The following is a 25,378-nucleotide window of genomic DNA, read 5'->3' as shown; positions in this document are numbered from 1 at the left end:
TGGGAACATTCCTACTTGCTGGAAAAAAAATTTTTTTCTCCAGTAAATGCTTATAAATTACATTACATCCTGGAATCTGTAACTGTGGTCCTTAGCCAAGGGTGATTTTGCCCTCCCAGGAACGCTTGTCGATGATGTCTGCAAACATTTTTTATTATCATGACTTGGAGCAGTAGAGAGAATGGTCCTACTGGCATCTGGTGAATTGAGGCCAAGAGGTGTGCTAAGCACCCTACAGTACGGGGGAAAGCCACCTGCAACAAAGAATGTGTAGAGTAGAACTTGGGAAACCCTGGTCTGTATGTTAGGATAATTTGCACATGTTTATTTTAATTTACAGCTACTTAAGATATTCAAATATTATTTTCGCTGTAAATTTTTAGAGATAGAACGCTTTAGCAACTGGATTTCCAAACAGAGAAGAGGAATTGTCTTGTTTTCATCGTAGAGCCAAATCATTTTGTTGTTTATTTGTTAGTATCTCAAACAGATGTTCAATAAATACACAAGTAAGAGTAACATGTGACTTGGCAGGTCTTTCTTATTTAGGATCAACCAAGGTTTTGACAATATCTGTTTCACTTGTAGCATACACATTAACCATGTATGGAATAAAATGGACTCTGGGAAAGGCTGTTAAAGTGGATTTTTACATGGGAATGCAGGTTGCAGAATGACCTTCTTTTTCTTTATCTCACTGTAGAGTGCTTTATACAGCATCTGCTTCTACTGTCTCTTACCTAGCACCCATGTTTTGATTCTCTATCCAGGATATCTTATTGCTACATAATGTTCCCCAGGAAATTAAAGCTCTCATTGTATGAATTATCCATTGCTGTCTAAAAAAAATACTAAACCACCTCACCTAGTGGCTTAAAACAATAAACATTTATTATTTCACAGTTTCTGTCAGGTCAGAAATTCGGGGAATGGGTTAACTGGATGCTTCTGGAACAGGATCTCCTTAAGATTGAAGTCAAGATGTTTGTAGAGCTACAGCCATCTGAAGGCTTGACTGGTGCAAGAGAATCCACTTCTCAGGTGGCTCACTTGCATGCCCAGCGTGTTAGAGCTGGCTGTTGGCTGGAGACCTCAGTTTCTTACCACATGGACCTCTGTATAGGGCTGCTTGAATATCCTCAAAACATGGCAGCTGGCTTCCTCCAAAACTAGTGATCCAAGAGAAAGCAAGGCAGAAACCAGAATATTTTTTATGACCTAGTCACAAAAGTCATAGACTATCATTTCCACAATATCTGATTGGTTACAAAGATCAGCCTTATTCACTATGAGAGGAAACTGTATAAGACAGAGAACCCAGGGGGTACAAACCACTGGGGGCACCTGTGATTCTGGTTTCCACACTTTTGATATACTCAGTAAAATATTTTACTATAATTAGGCAAAGTTTTTACTTCTGTATGTAACAGAGTATGTTCATGAATTATTTAGTTGTGTTTTATATTAATTCTGCAGCCCATTGATTGATGACTTGAAAAGGAAAAAGACTAGAAGTAGAGAAATCAATAAGCAAGTTAATATAATGATTCATTCAAAGGAAGATGAGGGCTAGGCTTGTGGAAGCAGAAATAAACATAGAGTGGGAAAAGAATGGGGAAAGTGAGGATGAGTGCATAAACTTTGGATGTCAATTAGAGGCATATACTGCAGATGATTCTGAGAATTTTTACCTCTTCTTGTAGATAGAACATGACCTTAAGTAAGATAGCACAACACCCAGGTAAAGAGTACTTTTAGGTAATGAACCTAGTTTTGATCTTCTTGGCCTTGATATGTCAAAAAGAAATTCACATAAAAATATCCAGGAAGGAGTTGGAAACTTGGATCTGTTATATGGGAGAGGGCACCTAATAAGAGATCTTGTCTGGGAATTAACTGCTAAATAGGTATAGTTAACATGGATAAAGTTGAGAGGGGTGTGTGTGGGGTGGAACATTAACATGGAGCAGAAGTGGATATTTCTTAAAGTTGGATGAAATACTTCTTGGTAGTACGTTATAGAATTGATGGAGTTAACACTATTTTCCAGTTAAAGTAACTTGGTATAGTGAAAAGGACATCACGTTGTGTCAAACCTATCTCTGGTACTAACTAGCAGATTGATCTTTGGCAAATCATTCAATTTCTCTTATCCTTACATTTCACATCTATTAGAGACTTAGGAAATCTCTATAGTACATCTAGGTCAAAAAGTTAATGACACTTATGATGTTTACATTTGTTTTATGTGAATATTAATATTCTTCATAGGATTGGTATAAGAACAAAATAAGATAATGTATGTAAAACTGCTTTATAAATTATGATTAATGCAGAATCTGCATGATGTCTAAAAATTAATAAGGATATTATGTATTTTGTTTGTGTATATAGTTGGTAGAGTCATTGGGTATATTTCTCAGTGTATGATTTCAATGTGACAGTTTCTGTTCACATGAGAGTAGTTTCTAAAAAATCGATATGCAGTTATTCTCTTTTAATCGTCTCTAAGCATAAGGCTCAAATTGTGATCTCTGAATATGAATACCATTCTTTATAATTTTAAAAGTATTTAATTAGTTTTTAAAGGTACTGTCCATTTATTTTGATCTCCTCAAAAATAGGGACTTGGTTATATTGAGCTTTATTTTTGTTGGCACTGTTAACCACATACAAATCATTAAAAATAGATGTGAAACTATAACTACCCATCAAATAAGTGTTACAACTTGGTTAGTCATAACTAAAGCATTATCTAGTGAGTAATAATGAACGGCTTTATGTTTGAATCAAGTGTTAAAATGTATGATGAAGATGCTTGTGTCTTTTAGGGACTCCTAGGAATCTATTTAGTGGTTTATCTTTTCCAAAGCCCCATCTAGAAACGGACACCTGAAGTCTGTCAATGTATCTACTGCACAGAGAAGGGGTTTTTTTGTTGTAGGAGCAGATGCAATTTTAACAGCTTCCATTGTGTAATATATTCAGAATGATAATAGAAAAAATATACCAGGTTCAAAAGGAAACCAAGCCACAATTCCCATACCAGTTATTTCATTCCTGTTAAATATTATTAATTTAATATAGATTTGCTGAATTCGACTTCAGTAATGCCTTCCTTGCATCCATGGACTTTAAGTGGTAGGGGATTCTATAGGACTGTTGACCCAAGATGAACATGGGAAATTTAGAAGACACACAAATATGTAAGATCTAGGAATCATCTTCTCCATTCCCTACTCTGAGTCCTTAGTAAGGGGGATGATCTACCCATGTTGGTAGACTTTGAATCATATTAGAATACACTACATCATAGATGCTGACCACAGTTGGCTTAAGGCTACAAGTTAAAGTGTTTGTGTGTGTAATTAATTTACATCTGTAACAGCTTTTGTTGTACCATTATGGCACAATGATGGTCTTTCCTGTGAGTTTATTGGGTCTGTTGGCTTTAATATTCTCTGTGTTTTGGCAACTGTGAGGTTTATCTTTACTGAATTTTGGTCTCCTGGTGGAAAAAAAGTGTAATGAATTCTTGAAAATATTAAATGGCACAAAATGTCCCCTTCTGCTGGTAGAGACAGCTGTAACTTGGCATCCTCTCAAGGAAATGGGCTTTTCAGAAATTGAGTTGAGCAATGTATGTTACTTTTTGTATTTCTCTCTTTGCATGTTATCTCTTGTGATTTGCTGTCATGCAAAATGAGCATTGCTTTCCGTTCTGTTCTTGAAAATGATAAAGTATATCTTTTAATGCTTTTATAACAACTAATATATACAGAATGAATGCCTAAATGAACAAATGTAGGACGGTTAGACTTCTTGATGTTAAATCAACTGCAGCATCGATAGCAATGTTTCAAAGGTAATAGTCGTTGCCACTGATGGCTGAAATGCCTTAAATTTAAACTGGGCCTGATGGGAGAGAACCACTAATGGAGTTTCACAATTTTTCTTTTTTTAGCTATGGAATACTTTCAAACTCTCCAGTGTTAGGACTTTTAAATGAAAACAATTGTATTAGTTGTTAGGATGTGTCTTTGGCTGTTTTAGAACAGTTCTATAATGTTTCATCTGTTCATTCAATAGATATAATGTCTATGTTTTCAGAAGCTGATGTTTAAAAATTTTACAAATTGGGTGTGAAGAATGGAATAATAAAACCCCATGTTTTATGCAACATAAGCAAACATTAAAACAGAAGAATCCAAAAGAGACAAACATGATGTAGTTCTTCACCCAGCATAATATGAATTCAAAGTAGGTTCTATATAAAGTCATAAAACAGAAAATGAGATCTGATTATAATGGACCACCCACTCTATTAGCAAATAAGGTTGTGAATAGTGACCAGATAATAAAGGAAAGGTTTTTTTTAATTTTCTTTTTCTCTCTAGGGAATTCTGAAAAGTTATAAAGCCTTCAACGTTTTCCTTACAGGCATTGTAGTCTCAGCAGCTTGATGTGTTTCATTATTGGGACTGATTTTTCATATGCAGATTCAGTCTCAGGGGCAGAATTACATACATGAGGTTAGAACAGCTTCTTCTACAAATTTGTTAGCTGCCCTGGGGGAGAAAATGAAACATATGCCCTAACGGTCATGTTTCAGATCTTTGCTCGTCTACAAAGAGGCAGTTTCCGCCCCCGCCCCCCATAGAACCTATCCAGAGAATCATTTTCAGTTTGCTTCATTGAAATTGCAGTTCCCTTGAGCCAGTCATGCCTTAGGAAACATCTGCTTCACCATCAGAAGAGGTCTACAAAGGAAGCCTACTCCACTTATCTTACCTTTTAAAAGAATTTTGGGTCTCATTTATTTTACTTCCCAAATGTATATTTATAATTACAGTAGTGAGGACATTTTGGAGGAATATATAGAAAATACATAAATATTTCATCATTTGAATGTTCATAGTTATTTTTATTAATTTATGGAACACTTAATTTGATTCTTTTTTGCTTTTTTTAAATTGTTGTAAAATATACATAACAAAATTTACCATTTTCAAGTGTACCTTTCTGTGGCATTATTTTCACGTTGTTGTGTAACCAGTACTATCCTCCATCTCCAGAACATTTTTCATCTTGTAACGCTGAAACACTGTACCCGTTAAAGAATAGCTCCTCATTACCTCCTCCCTGCCAGGCCCTGGAAACTACCATTCTACCTTCTGTCTCTATGAACTTGACTACTGCAGGTACTTCACGTAAGTCAAATCACACAGTATTTGTCCTTTTGTGGCTAGCTTATTTCACTTAGCATAATGTCTTCAAGGTTTGTCCATGTTGTATCATGTGTCAAAATGGCCTTCTTTTTTAAAGTTGAATAACATTCTGTTCTAGGTATATAGCACATTTTATTTATTCACTCATCAATCAGTGGACACTTAGGTTGCTTCTACTTTTTTGGCTATTGTGACTAATCCTGCTGAGAACATGAGCATACAGCTGTCTCTTCAAGAATCTACTTTCATTTCTTTTTATTTTTTAAATTTTTATTGGAGTATCGTTGATTTACAATGTTGTGTTAGTTTCAGATGTACAGAAAAGTGAATCAGTTATACATATACATATATCCACTCTTTTTAGGTTCTGTTCCCACATAGACCATTACAGAGTATTGAGCAGAGTTCCCTGTGGTGTACAGTAGGTCCTTATTAGTTACCTATTTTATATATAGTAATGTGTAAACAAATGAACTTATTTACTTTCATTTCTTTGAGGTATATACCCAACTAGAATTGCTGATCATATGGCAATTCTATTTTTAGATTTTTAAGGAACCACAATACTGTATCTCACAGCAACTGTACCATTTTACATTCTGTCAACAGTACACAAGGGTTCCATGGATGGACCTGGAGATTACCATACTAAGTGAAGTAAGTCAGACAGAGAAAGACAAATATCATATGATATTGCTTATATGCAGAATCTAAAAAAAAAAAAAATGAACTTATTTACAAAACAGAAACAGACTCACAGACTTGGAGAATGAACTTATGGTTACAGGGGAAAGTCTGGGGGGGCGGGGATAGAATGGGAGTTTGGGATTGACATGTTCCCACTGTTATATTTAAAATAGACAACCAACAAGACCTACTGTGTAGCACAGGGAACTATGCACAATATTCTGTAATAACCTAAGTGGGAAAAGAATTTGAAAAAGAATAAATACATGTATATGTATAACTGAATCACTTTGCTGTACACCTGAAACTAACACAACATTATTAATCAACTGTACTCCAATGTAAAATTTAAAATTAAAAAAAAAAAAAGCCAAAACCTTTGAAAAGTGAAAGGGTGGGAAGCACATACACACAGATAAATACACACACATATAATGAGTGATCCAAATGTTTTGTGCAATATTTGGCAATGTTTCATGTAATATTTCTGTGTTTCCAAATATTAAATGGAAATATAAAAAAAATCATAGTAAAACAAGTTATCATTTCTAAAAAGATGATGCTAAATCTAGAGTAGTAATAAAGCATATGTTTCAAATTAAAAAAAAAAGTACACATGGGTTCCAATTTTTCACATATTTGTATAATACTTGTTATTTTCTGTTTGTTTTCTTTTAACTAAAAGCTATTCTAATGGGTGTGTTGATTCCCATTTTTTGTTAAAGGTAATAGTGCATTAAAGTCCTTTACTTAAATATATATATATATTTTTACATCTTTATTGGAGTATAATTGCTTTACAATAGTGTGTTAGTTTCTGCTTTATAACAAAGTGAATCAGTTATACATATACGTATGTTCCCATATCTCTTCCCTCTTGCATCTCCCTCCCTCCCACCCTCCCTATCCCACACCTCTAGGTGGTCACAGAGCACCGAGCTGATCTCCCTGTGCTATGCGGCTGCTTCCCAGTAGCTATCTACCTTACGTTTGGTAGTGTATATATGTCCATGCCACTCTCTCACTTTGTCACAGCTTACCCTTCCCCCTCCCCATATCCTCAAGTCCATTCTCTAGTAGGTCTGTGTCTTTATTCCTGTGTTACCCTTAGGTTCTTCATGACACTTTTTTTCCCTTTAAATTCCATATATATGTGTTAGCATACGGTATTTGTCTTTCTCTTTCTGACTTACTTCACTCTGTATGACAGACTCTAGGTCCATCCACCTCATTACAAATAGCTCAATTTTGTTTCTTTTTATGGCTGAGTAATATTCCATTGTATATATGTGCCACATCTTCTTTATCCATTCATCCTATGATGGACACTTAGGTTGTTTCCATCTCCAGGCTATTGTAAAGAGAGCTGCAAGGAACATTTTGGTACATGACTCTTTTTGAATTATGGTTTTCTCAGGGTATATGCCCAGTAGTGGGATTGCTGGGTCACATGGTAGTTCTATTTGTAGTTTTTTAAGGAACCTCCATACTGTTCTCCAAAGTGGCTGTACCAGTTCACATTCCCACCAGCAGTGCAAGAGTGTTCCCTTTTCTTCACACCCTCTCCAGCATTTATTGTTTCTAGATTTTTTGATGATGGCCATTCTGACTGGTGTGAGGTGATACCTCATTGTAGTTTTGATTTGCATTTCTCTAATGATTAATGATGTTGAGCATTCTTTCATGTGTTTGTTGGCAGTCTGTATATCTTCTTTGGAGAAACGTCTGTTTATGTCTTCTGCCCATTTTTGGATTGGGTTGTTTGTTTTTTTGTTATTGAGCTGCATGAGCTGCTTGTAAATTTTGGAGATTAATCCTTTGTCAGTTGCTTCATTTGCAAATATTTTCTCCCATTCTGAGGGTTGTCTTTTGGTCCTGTTTATGGTTTCCATTGCTGTGCAAAAGCTTTGAAGTTTCATTAGGTCCCATTTGTTTGTTTTTGTTTTTATTTCCATTTCTCTAGGAGGTGGGTTAGAAAGGATCTTGCTGTCATTTATGTCATAGAGTGTTCTGCCTATGTTTTCCTCTAAGAGTTTGATAGTTTCTGGCCTTACATTTAGGTCTTTAATCAATTTTGAGCTTATTTTTGTGTATGGTGTTAGGGAGTGATCTAATCTCATACTTTTACATGTACCTGTCCAGTTTTCCCAGCACCAGTTATTGAAGAGGCTGTCCTTTCTCCACTGTACATTCTGCCTCCTTTATCAAAGATAAGGTGACCATATGTGTGTGGGTTTATCTCTGGGCTTTCCATCCTGTTCCATTGATCTGTATTTCTGTTTTTGTGCCAGTACCATACTGTCTTGCTTACTGTGGCTTTGTCGTATAGTCTGAAGTCAGGGAGCCTGATTCCTCCAGCTCCGTTTAACCTTCTCAAGGTTGCTTCAGCTATTCGGGGTCTTTTGTGTTTCCATACAACTTGTGAAATTTTTTGTTCTGTGAAAAATGCCAGTGTTAGTTTGATAGGGATTGCATTGAATCTGTAGATTGCTTTGGGTAGTAGAGTCATTTTCACAATGTTCATTCTTCCAATCCAAGAACATGGTATATCTCTCCATCTATTTGTATCATCTTTAATTTCTTTCCTCAGTGTCTTATAATTTTCTGCATACAGGTCTTTTGTCTCCTTAGGTAGGTTTATTCCTAGATATTTTATTCTTTTTGTTGCAATGGTAAATGGGAGTGTTTTCTTGATTTCACTTTCAGCTTTTTCATCATTAGAGTATAGAAATGCCAGAGATTTCTGTGCATAAATTTTGTATCCTGCTACTTTACCAAATTCATTGATTAGCTCTAGTAGTTTTCTAGTAGCATCTTTAGGATTCTCTATGTATAGTATCATGTCATCTGCAAAGAGTGACAGCTTTATTTCTTCTTTTCTGATTTGGATTCCTTTTATTTCCTTTTCTTCTCTGATTGCTGTGGCTAAAACTTCCAAAACTATGTTGAATAAGAGTGGTGAGAGTGGGCAACCTTGTCTTGTTCCTGGTCTTAGTGGAAATGCTTTCAGTTTTCACCATTGAGGCTGATGTTGGCTGTGGGTTTGTCATATATGGCCTCTATTATGTTGAGGAAAGTTCCCTCTATGCCTACTTTCTGCAGGGTTTTTATCCTAAATGGGTGTTGAATTTTGTTGAAAGCTCTTTCTGCATCTATTGAGATGATCATATGGTTTTTCTCCTTCAGTTTTTTAATATGGTGTATCACGTTGATTGATTTGCATATATTGAAGAATCCTTGCATTCCTGGGATAAACCCCACTTGATCATGGTGTATGATCCTTTTAATGTGCTGTTGGATTCTGTTTGCTAGTATTTTGTTGAGGATTTTTGCATCTATGTTCATCAGTGATATTGGCCTGTAGTTTTCTTTCTTTGTGACATCCTTGTGTGGTTTTGTTATCAGGGTGATGGTGGCCTCGTAGAATGAGTTTGGGAGTGTTCCTCCCTCTGCAGTATTTTGGAAGAGTGTGAGAAGGATAGGTATTACCTCTTCTCTAAATGATTGATAGAATTCGCCTGTGAAGCCATCTGGTCCTGGGCTTTTGTTTGTTGGAAGATTTTTAATCACAGTTTCAATTTCAGTGCTTGTGATTGGTCTGTTCATATTTTCTGTTTCTTCCTGATTTAGCCTTGGTAGGTTGTGCATTTCTAAGAATTTGTCCATTTCTTCCAGGTTGTCCATTTTATTGGCATATAGTTGCTTGTAGTAATCTCTCATGATCTTTTGTATTTCTGCAGTGTCAGTTGTTACTTCTCCTTTTTCATTTCTAATTCTATTGATTTGAGTCTTCTCCCTTTTTTTCTTGGTGAGTTTGGGTAATGGTTTATCAATTTTATCTTCTCAAAGAACCAGCTGTAGTTTTATTGATCATTGCTATTGTTTTCTTTATTTCTTTTTCATTTATTTCTGATCTGATCTTTATGATTTCTTTCCTTCTGCTAACTTTGGGTTTTTTTCGTTCTTCTTTCTCTAACTTCTTTAGGTGTAAGGTTAGGTTGTTTATTTGAGGTTTTTCTTGTTTCTTGGGGTAGCACTGTATTGCTATAAACTTCCCTCTTAGAACTGCTTTTGCTGCATCGCATAGGTTTTGGGTTGTCATATTTTCATTGTCATTTCTTTCTAGTTATTATTTTGATTTCTTCTTTGATTTCTTCAGTGATCTGATGGTTATTTAGTAGTGTGTTGTTTAGCCTCCATGTGTTTGTATTTTTTACATATTTTTTCCTGTAATTGATATGTAGTCTCATAGCTTTGTGGTCGGAAAATATACTTGATACAATTTCAGTTTTCTTAAATTTACCAAGGCTTGGTTTGTGACCCAAGATGTGATCTATCCTGGAGACTGTTCCAAGAGCACTTGAGAAGAAAGTGTATTCTGCTCTTTTTGAATGGAATGTCCTATAAATATCAATTAAGTCCATATTATTTAATGCATGATTTAAAGCTTGTGTTTCCTTATTTATTTTCATTTTGGATGATCTGTCCATTGGTGAAAGTGGGATGTTAAAGTCCCCTACTATGATTGTGTTACTGTCGATTTCCCCTTTTATGGCTGTTAGTATTTGCCTTATGTGTTGAGGTGCTCCTATGATGGGTGCATAAATATTTACAGTGTTATATCTTCTTGTTGGATCAATTCCTTGATCATTATGTAGTGTCCTTCTTTGTCTGTTGTAATAGTCTGTATTTTAAAGTCTGTTTTGTCTAATATAAGAATTGCTACTCCAGCTTTTTTTTGATTTCCATTTGCATGGAATATCTCTTTCCTTCCCCACACTTTCAGTCTGTATGTGTCCCTAGATCTGAAGTGGGTCTCTTGTAGACAGCATATATACGGGTCTTGTTTTTGTATCCATTCAGCCAGTCTGTGTCTTTTGGTTGGAGCATTTAATTAACTTACATTTAGGGTAATTATCGATGTGTGTGTTCTGTTCCTATTACCATTTTCTTAATTGTTTTGGGTTTGTTATTGTAGGTTTTTTCCTTCTCTTGTGTTTCCTGCCTAGAGAAGATCCTTTAGCATTTGTTGTAAAGCTGGTTTGGTGGTACTGAATTCTCTTAGCTTTTGCTTGTTTGTAAAGCTTTTTTTTGGCCTCTCCCTGTTGTGACCTCTCCCATTGCAGAGTAGAGGCTCTGGACGCGCAGGCTTAGTGGCCATGGCTCATGGGCCCAGCTGCTCTGCGGCATGTGAGATCTTCCCAGACTGGGGCACGAACCCATGTCCCCTGCATCGGCAGGCAGACTCTCAACCACTGCGCCACCAGGGAAGCCCTGTAAAGCTTTTAATTTCTCCCTCAAATCTGAATGAGATCCTTGCTGGGTAGAGTAATCTTGGTTGTAGGTTTTTCCCTTTCATCACTTTAAATATGTCCTGCCCCTCCCTTCTGGCTTGCAGAGTTTCTGCTGAAAGATCAGCTGTTGTTAACCTTATGGGGATTCCCTTGTGTGTTATTTGTTGTTTTTCCCTTGCTGCTTTTAATATTTTTTCTTTATATTTAATTTTTGATAATTTGATTAATATGTGTCTTGACGTGTTTCTCCTTGGATTTTTCCTATATGGGACTCTGTGCTTCCTGGACTTGGTTAACTATTTCCTTTCCCATATTAGGGAAGTTTTCAACTATAATATCTTCAAATACTTTCTCAGTCGCTTTCTTTTTCTCTTCTACTTCTGCGACCCCTATAATTCGAATGTTGGTGCGTTTAATGTTGTCCCAGAGGTCTCTGAGACTGTCCTCAATTCTTTTCATTCTTTTTTCTTTATTCTGCTCTGCAGTAGTTATTTCCACTATTTTATCTTCCAGGTCACTTATCCGTTCTTCTGTCTCAGTTATTCTGCTATTGATCCCTTCTAGAGAATTTTAAATTTCATTTATTGCGTTGTTCCTCATTGTTTGTTTGCTCTTTAGTTCTTCTAGGTCCTTGTTAAACATTTCTTGTATTTTCTCTCTTCTATTTCCAAGATTGTGGATCATCTTTATTATCATTATTCTGAATTCTTTGCCAGGTAGACTGCCTATTTCCTCTTCATTTGTTTGGTCTGGTGGGTTTTTGCCTTGCTGCTTCATCTGCTGTGTGTTTTTCTGTCTTCTCATTTTGCTTAACTTACTGTGTTTGGGGTTCGCAGGCTGCAGGTTCGTAGTTCCCATTTTTTTGGTGTCTGTCCTCAGTGGCTAAGGTTGGTTCAGTGGGTTTTGTAGGTTTCCTGGTGGAGGGGACTAGTGCTTGTGTTGTGGTGGATGAGGCTGGATCTTGTCTTTCTAGTGGGCAGGTTCACGTCTGGTGGTGTGTTTTGGGGTGTCTGTGGCCTTATTATGATTTTAGGCAGCCTCTCTGCTAATGTGTGGGGTTGTGTTCTTGTTTTGCTAGTTGTTTGGCATAGGGTGCCCAGCACTGTAGCTTGCTGGTCGTTGAGTGAAGCTGGGTCTTGGCGTTCAGGTGGAGGTCTGTGGGAGATTTTCGCCATTTAATATTACATGGAGCTGAGAGGTCTCTTGTGCACCAGTGTGCTGGACTTGGCTCTCCCACCTCAGAGGCACAGCCCTGATGCCTGGCTGGAGCACCAAGAGCCTTTCATCCACACGGCTCAGAATAAAAGGGAGAAAAGAAAGGAAGAAAGGAAGGAAGGAAGGAAGGAGATAAAATAAAATAAAGTAAAAGAAAATAAAACAACGTTATTAAAATAAAAAATAATTATTAAGAAATAATTTTTAAAAAGAAAAAAAAAACTGTCAGACAGAACCCTAGGACTGTCTGGTTAAATGGTTAAAGCAAAGCTATACAGGCAAAATCACACACAGAAGCATACACATACACACTGACAAAAAGAGAAAAAGGGAAAAAAATATATATATATCCTTGCTCCCAAGGCCTACCTCCTCAATTTGGGATGATTCCCTGTCTATTCAGGTATTCCACAGATGCAGGGTACATCAAGTTGATTGTGGAGATTTAATCCGCTGCTCCTGAGGCTGCTGGGAGAAATTTCCCTCTCTCTTTGTTCGCACAGCTCCTAGGGTTCAGCTTTGGATTTGGACCTGCTTCTGCATGTAGGTTGCCTGAGGGCGTCTGTTTTTTGCTCAGACAGGATGGGGTTAAAGGAGCAGCTGATTCGTGGCTCTCTGGCTCACTCAGGTCGGGGAAGAGAGGGGTACGGAATGCGGGGCGAGCCTGTGGTGGCAGAGGCCTGCGTGACGTTCCAACAGCCTGAGGTGAGCCGTGCGTTCTCCTGGGGAAGTTGTCCCTGGATCACGGGACCCTGGCAGTGGCGGCCTGCACAGGCTCCCCAGAAGCGGGGTGTGGAGAGTGACGTGTGCTCGCACACAGGCTTCTTGGTGGCAGCAGCAGCAGCCTTAGCGTCACATGCCCGTCTCTGGGGTCCACGCTTTTAGCCGCGGCTAACGCCCGTCTCTGGAGCTCCTTTAAGAGGCGTTCTTAAATCCCTCTCCTTGTGCACCAGGAAACAAAGAGGCAAGAAGAAGTCTCTTGCCTCTTAGGTAGGTCCAGACTTTTTCCGCTGTGTTCACGCCGCCAACCCTAGTCGTCTCCCTGGGATCTGACCTCCGAAGCCCGAGCCTCAGCTCCCAGCCCCCGCCCGCCCCTGCAGGTGAGCAGACAAGCCTCTCGGGCTGGTGAGTGCTGGTCGGTACCGATCCTCTGTGCGGGAATCTCTCCACTTTGCCCTCCGCACCCCTGTTGCTGCGCTCTCCTCGGTGGCCCCGAAGCTTCCCTGCTTCACCACCCGCAGTCTCTGCCCGCGAAGGGGCTTCCCTAGTGTGTGGAAACCTTTCCTCCTTCACAGCTCCCTCCCACTGGTACAGGTCCCGTCCCTATTCTTTTGTCACTGTTTTTTCTTTTTTCTTTTGCCCTACCCAGGGCAAAAGGGTATGTGGGTAGTTTCTTGCCTTTTGGGAGGTCTGAGGTCTTCTTGTAGCATTCAGTAGGTGTTCTGTAGGAGTTGTTCTACATGTAGATGTATTTCTGTTGTATTTGTGGGGAGGTAGGTGATCTCCGTGTCTTACTCTTCTGCCATCTTGAAGCTCCTCCTATTTGTAGACTTTTTAATGATGGCCATTCTTACCTGTGTGAGGTGATACCTCGTAGTTGTGATTTGCATTTCTCAGACAGTTAGTGATGTGGAGCATCTTTGCATGTGTTTATTGATCATCTGTGTGTCTTCTTGGGAGAAATGTCAATTTAGGTCTTCTGCCCATTTTTTGAGTGGGTTGTATGTTTTTTGATATCGAGCTGCGTGATCTGTTTGTGTATTTTGGAACTTAATACCTTGTTTCTCACATAGTTTGCAAATATTTTTTCCCAGCCCATAGGTTGTCTTTTCATTTTGTTTATGGTTCCCTTTGTTATGCAAAAGCTTTTAAATTTAACCAGGTCCCATTTGTTTATTTTTGTTTTTATTTCCATTATTTTAGGAAATGAATCCAAAAAGATATTGCTGCAATTTATATCCTAGAGTGTCCCGCCTATGTTTTCCTCTAGGAGTTTTATAGAATCCAGTCTTACATTTAGGTCTTTAATCCATTTTGAGGTTTTTGTTTTTGTTTTTTTTTTTTTGGCATTACGCGGGCCTCTCACTGCTGCGACCTCTCCCGCTGTGGAGCACAGGCTTCAGACGCGCAGGCCCAGCCACTCCGCGGCATGCACGATCCTCCAGGACCGAAGCATGAACCCGCATCCCCCGCATCAGCAGGCGGGCTCTCAACCACTGCGCCACCAGGGAAGCCCTTGAGTTTATTTTTATATATGGCATTAGAGAATGTTCCATTCCATTCTTTGAGGTGTAGCTGTTCAGTTTTCCCAGCACCACTTACTGTAGAGACTGTCTTTTCTCTGTTGTATATTCTTGTTTCCTTTGTCATAGATTAATTGACCATAAATGTGTGGGTTTATTTCTGGGCTTTCTATCCTGTTCCATTGATCTGTGTGTCTGGTTTTGTGCCAATACCATACTCTTTTTGATTACTGTAGCTTTGTAGTATAGTCTGAAGTCAGGGAGCCTGATTTCTCCAGCTCCATTCTTTCTTAAGATTGTTTTGGCTATTCAGAGTCTTTATTGTTTCCATACAAATTTTAAAATTTGTTGTTCCTGTTCTGTGAAAAATGCCATTGCTAATTTGATAGGGATTGTATTGAATCTGTAGAATGTCTTGGGCAATATGGTCATTTTAACAATATTGATTCTTCCAATCCAGATGGTATATCTTTCCATCTGTTTGTGTCGTCTTCAGTTTCTTTCATCAGCATCTTATATGAAACCCATTATTATTGTGATTTGTGATTATTATTAGGTAAACTTGTATTACTTATCATCTCTGGCTACCTGTTTCTGCCTGCACGTTTTTGTGAATGGTCTCTTCGTGGCATTTGTTCATTTTTCTGTGTGGGTTAGTTTTTTTTTTTTTCTGATTAGTAATAAACTTTTTATTATATACCTTACATGCAATTTTTATTCTTAATACCTTTTTATAATTTTGCCATGTAGAAATTCAAAGTCTTAGCAATAGAATTTGGGTATTGAGTTTGTCACAGTAGCTGTGGCCCATTTTCTAGTTGCCTTTTGTTGTTCTAACCAGGTAATCAGGTGGAACTCTAGGAATTATCCTGAAGTTTAGAATAAAATTCAGAATAGGACAATGTCAAGTTATCTTTAGTATAGAGATGTTCCATACATGAACATTTTAATCCTTTTAGATGAAGTAAAATATTTATTTGGATTCAGGAATAAAGCACAGCGTTTTGCTAAAATCCAGTTCCATGAGATGTTCTAAGAATTTTTATTTTCTTACAGTAAGGAAATCTATTTTACTTAACTAAACGTTCTTCAGATTTATTTTATCATGGAAATGTTGGGGGGTTTTGATGGCCTTTTGTTTGTTTATTTGTTTTTGTTTATACAGAATAACAAAATTCTGCCAATGCTTGGTCTCTAGTTATTCTTTGGTAATATAACTACCAGGATTTTGGGGAGACTTTAGTGTTATTATTAGAAAGTGGTTGTCCATCATAATTTTACGTTTATAGTTAGGATTATACTTAATTTTAGCACACATTGGAAATTGAAAAAATAGCCATCATTTACCCTTTTTGAGTCAGAATAAATTCATGTCATTCCGTTTCTTAAAAAAAAGAAAGAAAATTCAAAGTGTTATGAATTCAAATGTGTTTACCCCCCTTTTTGTAAATTTCATCACTTTCACATTTAGGTCATTACTCACTGTCTATGATGGTTGCTAAATATTTCTTATAATGCTGTTATTGTTTAGTATTGATCTTACATTTAATTGTTAAATTTATGTGGAATTTATTGTGTGTTACCATGGACTCTAAGAGAGTGTTTTTTAATGTTGCAAAAATAGTCATCCCTTCATTCTCGACAAACATGTGATAGTGCCTTTATTATATATCAAAGTCTTGGGTATGCTGGGTCTTATGTAGACTCTTCCATCTATTTAACTAATTTTATTGTTGATTCCTGCATAAGGATCAGTGTTAATTATTGTAATTTAAAAAAAATACTTCTTTTAAAATGCAATTTGGCCTCATTGCTACATTTCTTCAAATTGTTTGGCTGTTGTTGGACTTCTGTTCTTCAAACTGAATTTTAGGGTCACATTTCCACACTCTAGGAAAAAATATCACTAGAATTTTGGTTGGAATTGCATATATAGTAATCTGATAATAACTGCTTTTGTTATATCAATTCAATATAGATTGAAATTTGATGACTGTCACTTCATTTATCAGTGTTTTAAATGAGCTTTTTTGCATTGGCTGTATTTACTTTTCATTTTTTATTTTTGTTTTGAATTATAAATGTACACTTATTTTTTCACATGCCAGACTTTTTTCTCTCTGTATTTATAACATTTTCAGTAGCTTCATATTCTGTCTTGGTTTTATTTTTACTTTTCTAATGAACATTAAATTAAAACTAGTTGTTGTGGCCACTTATTCATCTTTATTATTAGAAGTGACTAGAATGCAGTTAGTATGCAAATTTTACCAGGTTGAAAAAATGCCACTGTTGATTTTTATAATTGTGGAGAAATGGTTATATATATATTTATGGGCTTTTAAATTGTAAGTCTGTTTCATAGTATTAGTTGTGATAACAAATCTTTTTTTTTTTTTTTTTTTTTTTTTTTTTGCGGTACGCGGGCCTCTGACTGCCGTGGCCTCTCCCGTTGCGGAGCACAGGCTCCGGACGCACAGGCTCAGCGGCCGTGGCTCATGGGCCCAGCCACTCCGCGGCATGTGGGATCCTCGCGGACCGGGGCACGAACCCGTGTCCCCTGCATCGGCAGGTGGACTCTCAACCACTGCGCCACCAGGGAAGCCCACAAATCTTTTAATAGTCAGTGTTATTATATGTATCTTTTTGAGCTTTGACAAATTAGCCTGTGAGGGAAAAATTAGAAAGGAAAGGTGTTATGGGACACTTGTATGAAGAAATTGTCCTTTTTGCCTTTTTTTTTTTTTTTAGTCTTTTAAATTTCAAAAAAAACCCTGCAGACATTTTTAACTGTTCTTATATTTATTAGGTAAACTTATAGATATTAATACATCTCTTCCTTTCACGTATAACTATTATGTTTGATTTAAAAAATAGAATATATTACAAAAATGCTGTCTTTTACTGTACCATAAATAATTTTATTTAGCCAAAAGCTTAGTATATTCAGTGGATTTGGAGATAGACTATTAACCCATAAATATTGTCCTTGCTTTAGTATTATTACTTTGCGAAGTGTAAATAGATAGTGACTGTTTTTTAAAGTGGAAGTGATGTCATGCGTATTTTTCTCAAACTACTGAAAGCTTATAACAAATCATTTAAACCACACAATCGAGAATTATCTGTGATAACCCTATTTAAGATGCATTTCTCACAATGCATTTAGCCCTTGGTGTGGAATAGAGGGGGTTTTAGGAAGATTTGAGTAATGATAAAATTCACACGTCAGATTGAAACTACATTTGTCAATTTCCAATTGATAATATTAGTCCCTTCCTGCAGAACATTGGTAAAATGTGGCTCACTACCAGGACTGACCTTGCTGTTTAAAGTATGCTTTTTTTTTTTTTTGGCGGTATGCGGGCCTCTCACTGTTGTGGCCTCACCCATTGTGGAGCACAGGCTCCGGATGCGCAGGCTCAGCGGCCATGGCTCACGGGCCCAGCCGCTCCGCGGCATGTGGGATCCTCCCGGACCGGGGCACGAACCCGTGTCCCCTGCATCGGCAGGCGGACTCTCAACCACTGCGCCACCAGGGAATCCCCTAAAGTATGCTTTTGATTCTAGAAAAACAGAAAACATACTCTGTAGTTTCTTGTAAGTAATAATTTCATTAACATTAAATATTGAGCAAACCTAAGATTAAACCAGATTATTGAAATTGCAGTTAAAATACAATTCTTGAAATGTTATTATTCATGTTAGCAAAATAAATATTTGATTTGGCTCTGAGTGTAACATTAATTATTAAAATAGCAATCACTTAAAATTAACTGTGATCTAACTTTGATCCCTTGGGAATAATAAAATATAATTCAAATAAGGGACTGATTATAAAATAATTTTATAAAAGTATTCATTATAACAATTTGATGTTATTTTTTTCTTCAAGTATTTTTTAAGTCTTTTAAGTATACATAAAGATCACAGAATTGTCAGTTCAATATGTGAAAGAAGAACAAACACATGTTTGTTTAGTGGAATAGTGGTATGAATGTTTCAATCACAACAGTTGACAGTCAACTTCTAACATACGTCTTTAAACATATCTCAGTATTTCGTATTAGCATGAAATGCAATAGTGACAAGGAATTACAGATTAAGATTAGAATAATATAAATGAAATCCAGTTTTCAAAAATGTTGCTTGTTTACATTATTTAACTTTTAAGATGCTTGAAATTAATAATTGCTGTATATTGCAAGTAATCATAAAAGTGCTTTTAGATTAAAGTTAGGAGGATTCATTGAAATATTTCTCATTAAGAATTAAACACCTGGTGAACAAAACTAAATTTGCAACTATTTATTGGGTATAAGTAAATCAACTGGATATAAATAAATAGAAATATTTATTTTACATAAATAAATAGAAAACTACATGTAGTACTTTATAAGTAGTAGGGATTCAAGAACTCTTTGCCAAAATTAATAAAACAGGTGAGACAGGATTACACGTGGAGTGGTAAATGCCTTAGATGTAAATACCAGAAGTGTTTCTAGCTAAACATATTCAAAAGAATTTTACTTATAAAAGTGTTTCCCTGCTGACCATTTCTTGGGGAATAGATCCTGATCAAGAAAGCTATATGTCTAGTTGAACTCATTTATCATCACACGCTAATGTTAAATGGCAATGCAGTGATAACCTTATGGACTCACTTTCTTAAGTCTCAACCAAAGGACCACCACAATTGATTGTTTAATAATTAATTCTTGTTTGGTTACAAATATATTTGGAATGAATTTTATGGAATAGCTTGCTTTGCAAATAATTATCTTAAAATCTATTAAATGTATTACGATAGGCCATGTGTTTGAAAGCATAAAGGATTGTGATGCTTGGGATGTTGAGGTTGATTGTGTTCCAGAAAATTTGTAAGCCAAGTGATTGTAATTCAAAGTATGTTTTTCATTTAGATATTACGTTTTTAAATAAGGCTTCAAAGGCAAATTATTCTATAAGTTAATGATGCATAATAAGTTGTCCTTAATTTCATCTTTTCTTTTAAAAACCTAAGATGTACATTAAACACATGGAAAATCTCCCAACACTTTTGAAATAAAACCGTGGTCTCAGTGTCCTTGTTCAAGAAGTCTATTTCTATGCTCAGAATCTCTAAGATAGAGTTGGAGATCACGTTTGATCATACCCATCACTAATTTCCTAAATAAGTCCCACCTAAGTATCCAGAAAGAGAAAAGTGACAATGTAATGCATATACTGAAAAGAAGCTTTGAGTGTCATGCCTTCCAACCTGAAGATTCCTTTTCACCTCTCCACTCTCAGACACTTTAAATGATTCCATGTTGCCACAAATATGAATTACATGCCATTGTTTGTTTCCTATGGTGTTAAGCTGGTTTATGATTGCGCTGGTGATGTTAGTATTTGAAATATGGAAAACTTAGTAGGTGGTTTTGCCTCATGACAAGCATATGGTTCCATTTGCCAATGTCCTTAATATATTATAGGACAACAAGCATTGTTAGTAGCCCATTGTTAATGATCTTTCTCACATTACAAAATATTTAGAGGATAGACAATATATTCATTTCACTCCCTTTTCAGCTTCTCATTCATATTGTAAAAGTGAGCAGATATCTAGGATATCTTGAGGTCATCTCTCATTCCAAGTCTTTATTCCTTAGATCTCCTCCCAAACTTCTATGTCTCTGTGCTGAGCTGTTTCCTCCTTGTGCTTTTATCTTCCCCAACCCATTGTGTTGCACCACAAAATTGCACTAAAATCTTTAATTTTCTAACTAAACAGAAAGCGATAAAGCTTTTCTTCTTTCATCAAACTTTGAACAAGAATTAATGAAGAATCTTTTATGTGCCAGGAACTCTCCTAGCTTTTTCAATGAACATAAAACCCTAAAGTCCATCCATCTTGGAGCTTACTTTGGGATAATGCATACAGTAAAAGTGAAGATACAATGTAATGAAATATGTAATAATTTGAGAAGTGATATAAAAAAGAAAATATACAGGTTAACAGTGTGTTGCAGCTGAGTTACAATTTTAAATAAGTTGGTTAGACTAGGTCTCATTGAAGTGCATTCAAGGAATTAGTATGTCTGGAGGAACTGTTTCAGGCTGAGGGAACAGGCCAGTACAAAGGCACGCCTGATATGTTTGAGAAGCAACAAAAATGTCAGAATGGCTGAAATGAATGAACAAAATGGGGAGAATTATCAACAAACAGATCAGAGAGATTATGAGGAATTAGATCATATTGGGCTTTGTAGGCCCCTCTGAAGAATGGCCTAATTTCAAATAAAATGGCATACCAGTACAGATTTCTGAGCAGATGAATAACATCTGATTTTAAAAAGTTAAAATGTCTTAAACCCATGGAAAAGTTGAAATAATATGCAATGTACCTCTGTACACTCTTTTCCTATATTCATGGAACTCTTTATCTCTTCCCATAGTTGCTGCATCTACACACACAGCCACACACACACTCTTCCACTTTGCCAAGTTATCAAAAGCTGTCTACAAACATGACACTTCCCCTAAATGTTTCAGTATGCGTTTCCCAGAAACAAAGACCTGCACCTACAGAGCTACATCGACATTATCATACTTAATACAGTAAATAATAGTTTCAAATTTCCCACATTTTAAAATTTACCCAGTTTCTCTTAAACATCCTTTTCACTACCTGGTTGTTTTTTAATCCTGGATAAGCCAAGACCCATTCATTGCATTGTCTGAGTTCTTTATTCTTCTCCATTCTGAATCCTTCTCCCTCCCTCTGTTCTTCATGGCAGTTAATCTCTGGAAGAGTTCAGGTCACTTGTCCCATAGATCACCCTCATTCTAGATCTGTTTAACAGGCTCCTCATTATTAGATTCAGGTCATAATATAATATACTTTGCTTCTTTCATATATTCGTTGCTTGGCTAGTTTGGCAGAGTAAGTCAATCTTATAAAAAGTTCACGTGACATTCACTTGTGTAATCTCTAGAAGGACAAACATTGAACCAATAGAGTTGTTTCTAAAAGTCATATTCATTTTAAATGATAAATGAGACTCTTGGCGAGAGAATGATCTTGGGTTCAATACCCTTGAGTTTGCCTTGGAAAGTTGCGTCTTATTTACCTACTTTGTTTTTCCCATTGTGGCAGGCAGTTGATTTCTAAGTTTTGGAACATTCTAGTTGGATGTGCTATTGATGAAATTGCTGTTCAATCTGATGACAATTTAATATAGAACAAAACTAGATTGAGTGACCTTTGCTGCAGTTGATGTTGGCCTTGCGTCTTGTTGAGTGACTGGACAATTTATCTAACTTAAAGGAAATATTGTGATTGCTGAATGGACTGTCATAGATAAAGATATACACCATTCATCTTGAAAAGGTTTGCCAGGCAGTAGTAATAAGAGAAGGTCAAGGGGCATGGGACTGCATAAACCTTCTTTTAAAATTCATTGTCCTTCCACATATAAGTAGTTGTATTTTTTTTAACTTTTAACTATTTATTCAGGGTCTAGTATCACTGAATAGACACTGTGCACACCCAGTGGTTAGAATATGTTTTGCTAGATCATTGCAAAGTCAAACTGTTTAGATTTCTGTCTAGGATAAAAAGTAATCTGTTTATTCTTCAAGATGGGAACTCAAGCTCAGATGGTTATCATTATTCAGTTAAGTTGCTCAGGTTCTGGCCTCTTTGTAAGGAAAATGGGATTTATTTCCTTATAGTGTCATACATGTTTGGGGTATATAGGTTAGAAGGGACAGACTATAGAGTCATAACCAGTTTGGGGATAAAATGGAAGACTGTTGCTATGTACTTGTATGAAACTACTCAAGGGAACCAGTCTTTCTTCAGGAGACTTGAAGCAGGTGAAATATGTAGTATTCTCACTTAGTGACAGGATGTGTTAATAAAATAAACCAAAAAAACATAATTGAAAAACAAAAGTTAAGTTGGCAATAGCTGAAGTTCTTTCTCTAGAAATGATTATACAAACCATATATATTTAAATTTTCCATTAGCCTAAGCAACTTTTAAGTAGTGAAAGCATTCGTTAGCTCTGAGCTAGTATAATTTGCAGTTCTTCATAGGTAGCTGGTTACCTTTGGGACTGATGAAAAGTGCTATTCACATTGCTGTTGACTGGTATGTCTCACTAACACATGCCAAGGCTGGGCAAGTCTTAGAGTTTTCATACTGTTATATACTTTCAAACCATTTCTCCCTGTGTTAGGGTGTGACATATTAATCTCTTGAAATCCTTGGCCTATTTTTATAGTTTTTCCTACCTTAAGAGTTAGTGAACTATATAACCAGGGGAATTTACTTAAATTTTCTGAAAGTTAGTTGCTTCATTAGAAATAACACATTTGCCAGAAGGCTGAAGTAGAGAAAATTGACATCTTAAAGTTTCTTCTAAGTATTATGATCTATTAGTTTACTATATTTGTTCACCCATAGTTACTCAAAATTATAATGAAATCAAGATTTAGATTTTAATAATTCAGCATATTGATCTGATTCTCTTTCTGATCTTCACATGACAGTCTGCCTAAGATCATTATAATTTCATTCCCTTTTCGTATTTATCCATTTGTATAGCAGGGATTATTTGTAAATATTATTTATTTAACTTCCATTGCTATTTTTTAAATAAATTTATTTATTTATTTATTTTTGTCCGAGTTGGGTCTTCGTTGCTATATGCGGGTTTTCTCTAGTTCCCGTGAGCGGGGGCTAGTCTTCATTGTGGTGCGCAGGCTTCTCATTGCGGTGGCTTCTTTTGTTGCGGAGCATGGGCTCTGGGCCCGCAGGCTTCAGTAGTTGTGGCTCACGGACTCTAGAGCACAGGTTCAGCAGTTATGTAGCACGGGCTTAGATGCTCTGCAGCGTGTGCAGTCTTCCCGGACCAGGACTTGAACTCGTGTCCCCTGCATTGGCAGGCGGATTCTTAACCACTGCAGCCACCAGGGAAGTCCCCCATTGCTATTTAATAAGGACAACCATGTTGTCAAATACTGACATAAACTTTCTGCCTTAATGTGAATCATTCAACTTCTGAGATTTAAGTTAGGATTGAATAATCCTGTTGTAGTGAATTATTGATAAATCTCTTAGAACAATAAATTAGTACTTATGTATTTGAAAGGAAGAATTGCAGGATTTATCTATATTTTTCTGATTGGAAGGAATTAAAATAGTAAAGGGAGGAAAATATTTAGCAATATAATGAATAACTAACTGATCATACAGTTTAAATTCTTTTAAGAGTTTTGCAAAATCTGACTGATCTCCTCTTTTACTAATCATAGTCTTATTGTAACTACTCCACAAAGCAAATTTTGTGTTATCTTTCCAACTGACATGTTTTTATAAAATATATCATCTTTAAATCCTGATACAATGAGCAGTAAAGAAGAGCTGTGAAAAAAACTAAAGCAGTTATTGAAATATCTTTTCTTCTGGAAAGGCAGGAACAATATTTAATGACCAGCCACAAATATTGCTATAATCATTAAGGGAAATTATGTTCTACACATAAGTCAAGGTGGTAAAAACTGATGGTTTATTGATAAACTAAATTGGAAGAGCCAACAAGCTTTATTAATCTATCTATTTGACTTCTTGAGTAACTGTTTTCAGACACTATGCTATATGTTAGCTTTTATTTATATAAAAAGTATATGTACACATACACTATATATATATATCTGTGTATATATGTGTATATACAGGTACACGTGCGCATGTATTATGTATATACTGTACCTACATATGTATATACACATACACACCCAACAATGCATTGTAAAAATATTTTTAATTTCTATGCGCACAAAGGAGGAAGCATCTAACTCAATCTAATGGAGATACAGGCAGCCAAAAATTACCCCAAGAAGTGTCATTTTATCTGAGACCTGAAAGTTGAATAGAGTCTGTAAGGTAGATGAGGACAGAGATGGGAGAAGGCATCTGAGGCAGAGAGAGCAGCATGAGTGTATGCCTGGCTGTGAGATGATTTGGTTGCCAGTAGGGTAGGAGCATAGTTTGTTTTGAAAAAAATAGTTGTATAGGAAAGTGTTAAAACAATTCAGAATGGCCTTATCTGTCATACAAAACTTTCTTTTTGATTTTTTTTTTTTTTTGGTCGATGATAGGGACACAATAAAGAATTTTGAACAAGTGGTTGGGATGAAATACAAACCAATTTAGTTAGAAATACAATTGTGATATCAAAAGAGGGAAAAGTTTGAAGGCTGTTGTAACAAGAATAAGAGGCTTTTAAATTTGTCATTTTGCAACTCTTTCATGCACCTGTTAATATAGTCTTCTCAAGGACACACTTTTTATATACGATGAGATAAATGCCCCTTATAAAAAAAATCCATGCTAAAAGCATCTTTGTGAAATAAGCTCTAAGAAAGTGTTTCTATATAAGTCATTCCATCTGCAAGTATGTGATATATTGACCAAAACTGTAATGTTCAAAGGCATTATATCTTTTTCAACTTTAGATTAGCAGATTATGGATTTCCCTTTTCCATGAAAAAATACTGCTTTTTTAATATCTTGTTTAACCAATAATGAAATACATTTCATTAATGAACACGCAGGGCAACTGTTGTATTTAGAAATGGGTTTACTTTTAAAAAATTGAGTGTAAAAGTCTTAAACAGTGTTTGATGTGATTGAATTTTTCCTCAGGTTTCACAAACA

General features: G+C 36.2%; 1 protein-coding gene across 1 annotated transcript in view; it reads left to right on the top strand.

Annotated features, from left to right (window-relative positions):
* The window catches only part of THSD7A (thrombospondin type 1 domain containing 7A), a 455,073-nt gene that overhangs the window by 44,680 nt on the left and 385,015 nt on the right, over positions 1 to 25,378 (top strand). The window lies entirely within an intron of this gene.

The sequence above is a fragment of the Globicephala melas genome, chromosome 9 (genome assembly GCF_963455315.2).
Source record: "Globicephala melas chromosome 9, mGloMel1.2, whole genome shotgun sequence".
NCBI classification, from domain to species: domain Eukaryota; kingdom Metazoa; phylum Chordata; class Mammalia; order Artiodactyla; family Delphinidae; genus Globicephala; species Globicephala melas.
The sequence above is the reverse complement of the archived record's forward strand: the minus strand, read 5'-3'. Positions and strand labels throughout refer to the sequence as shown.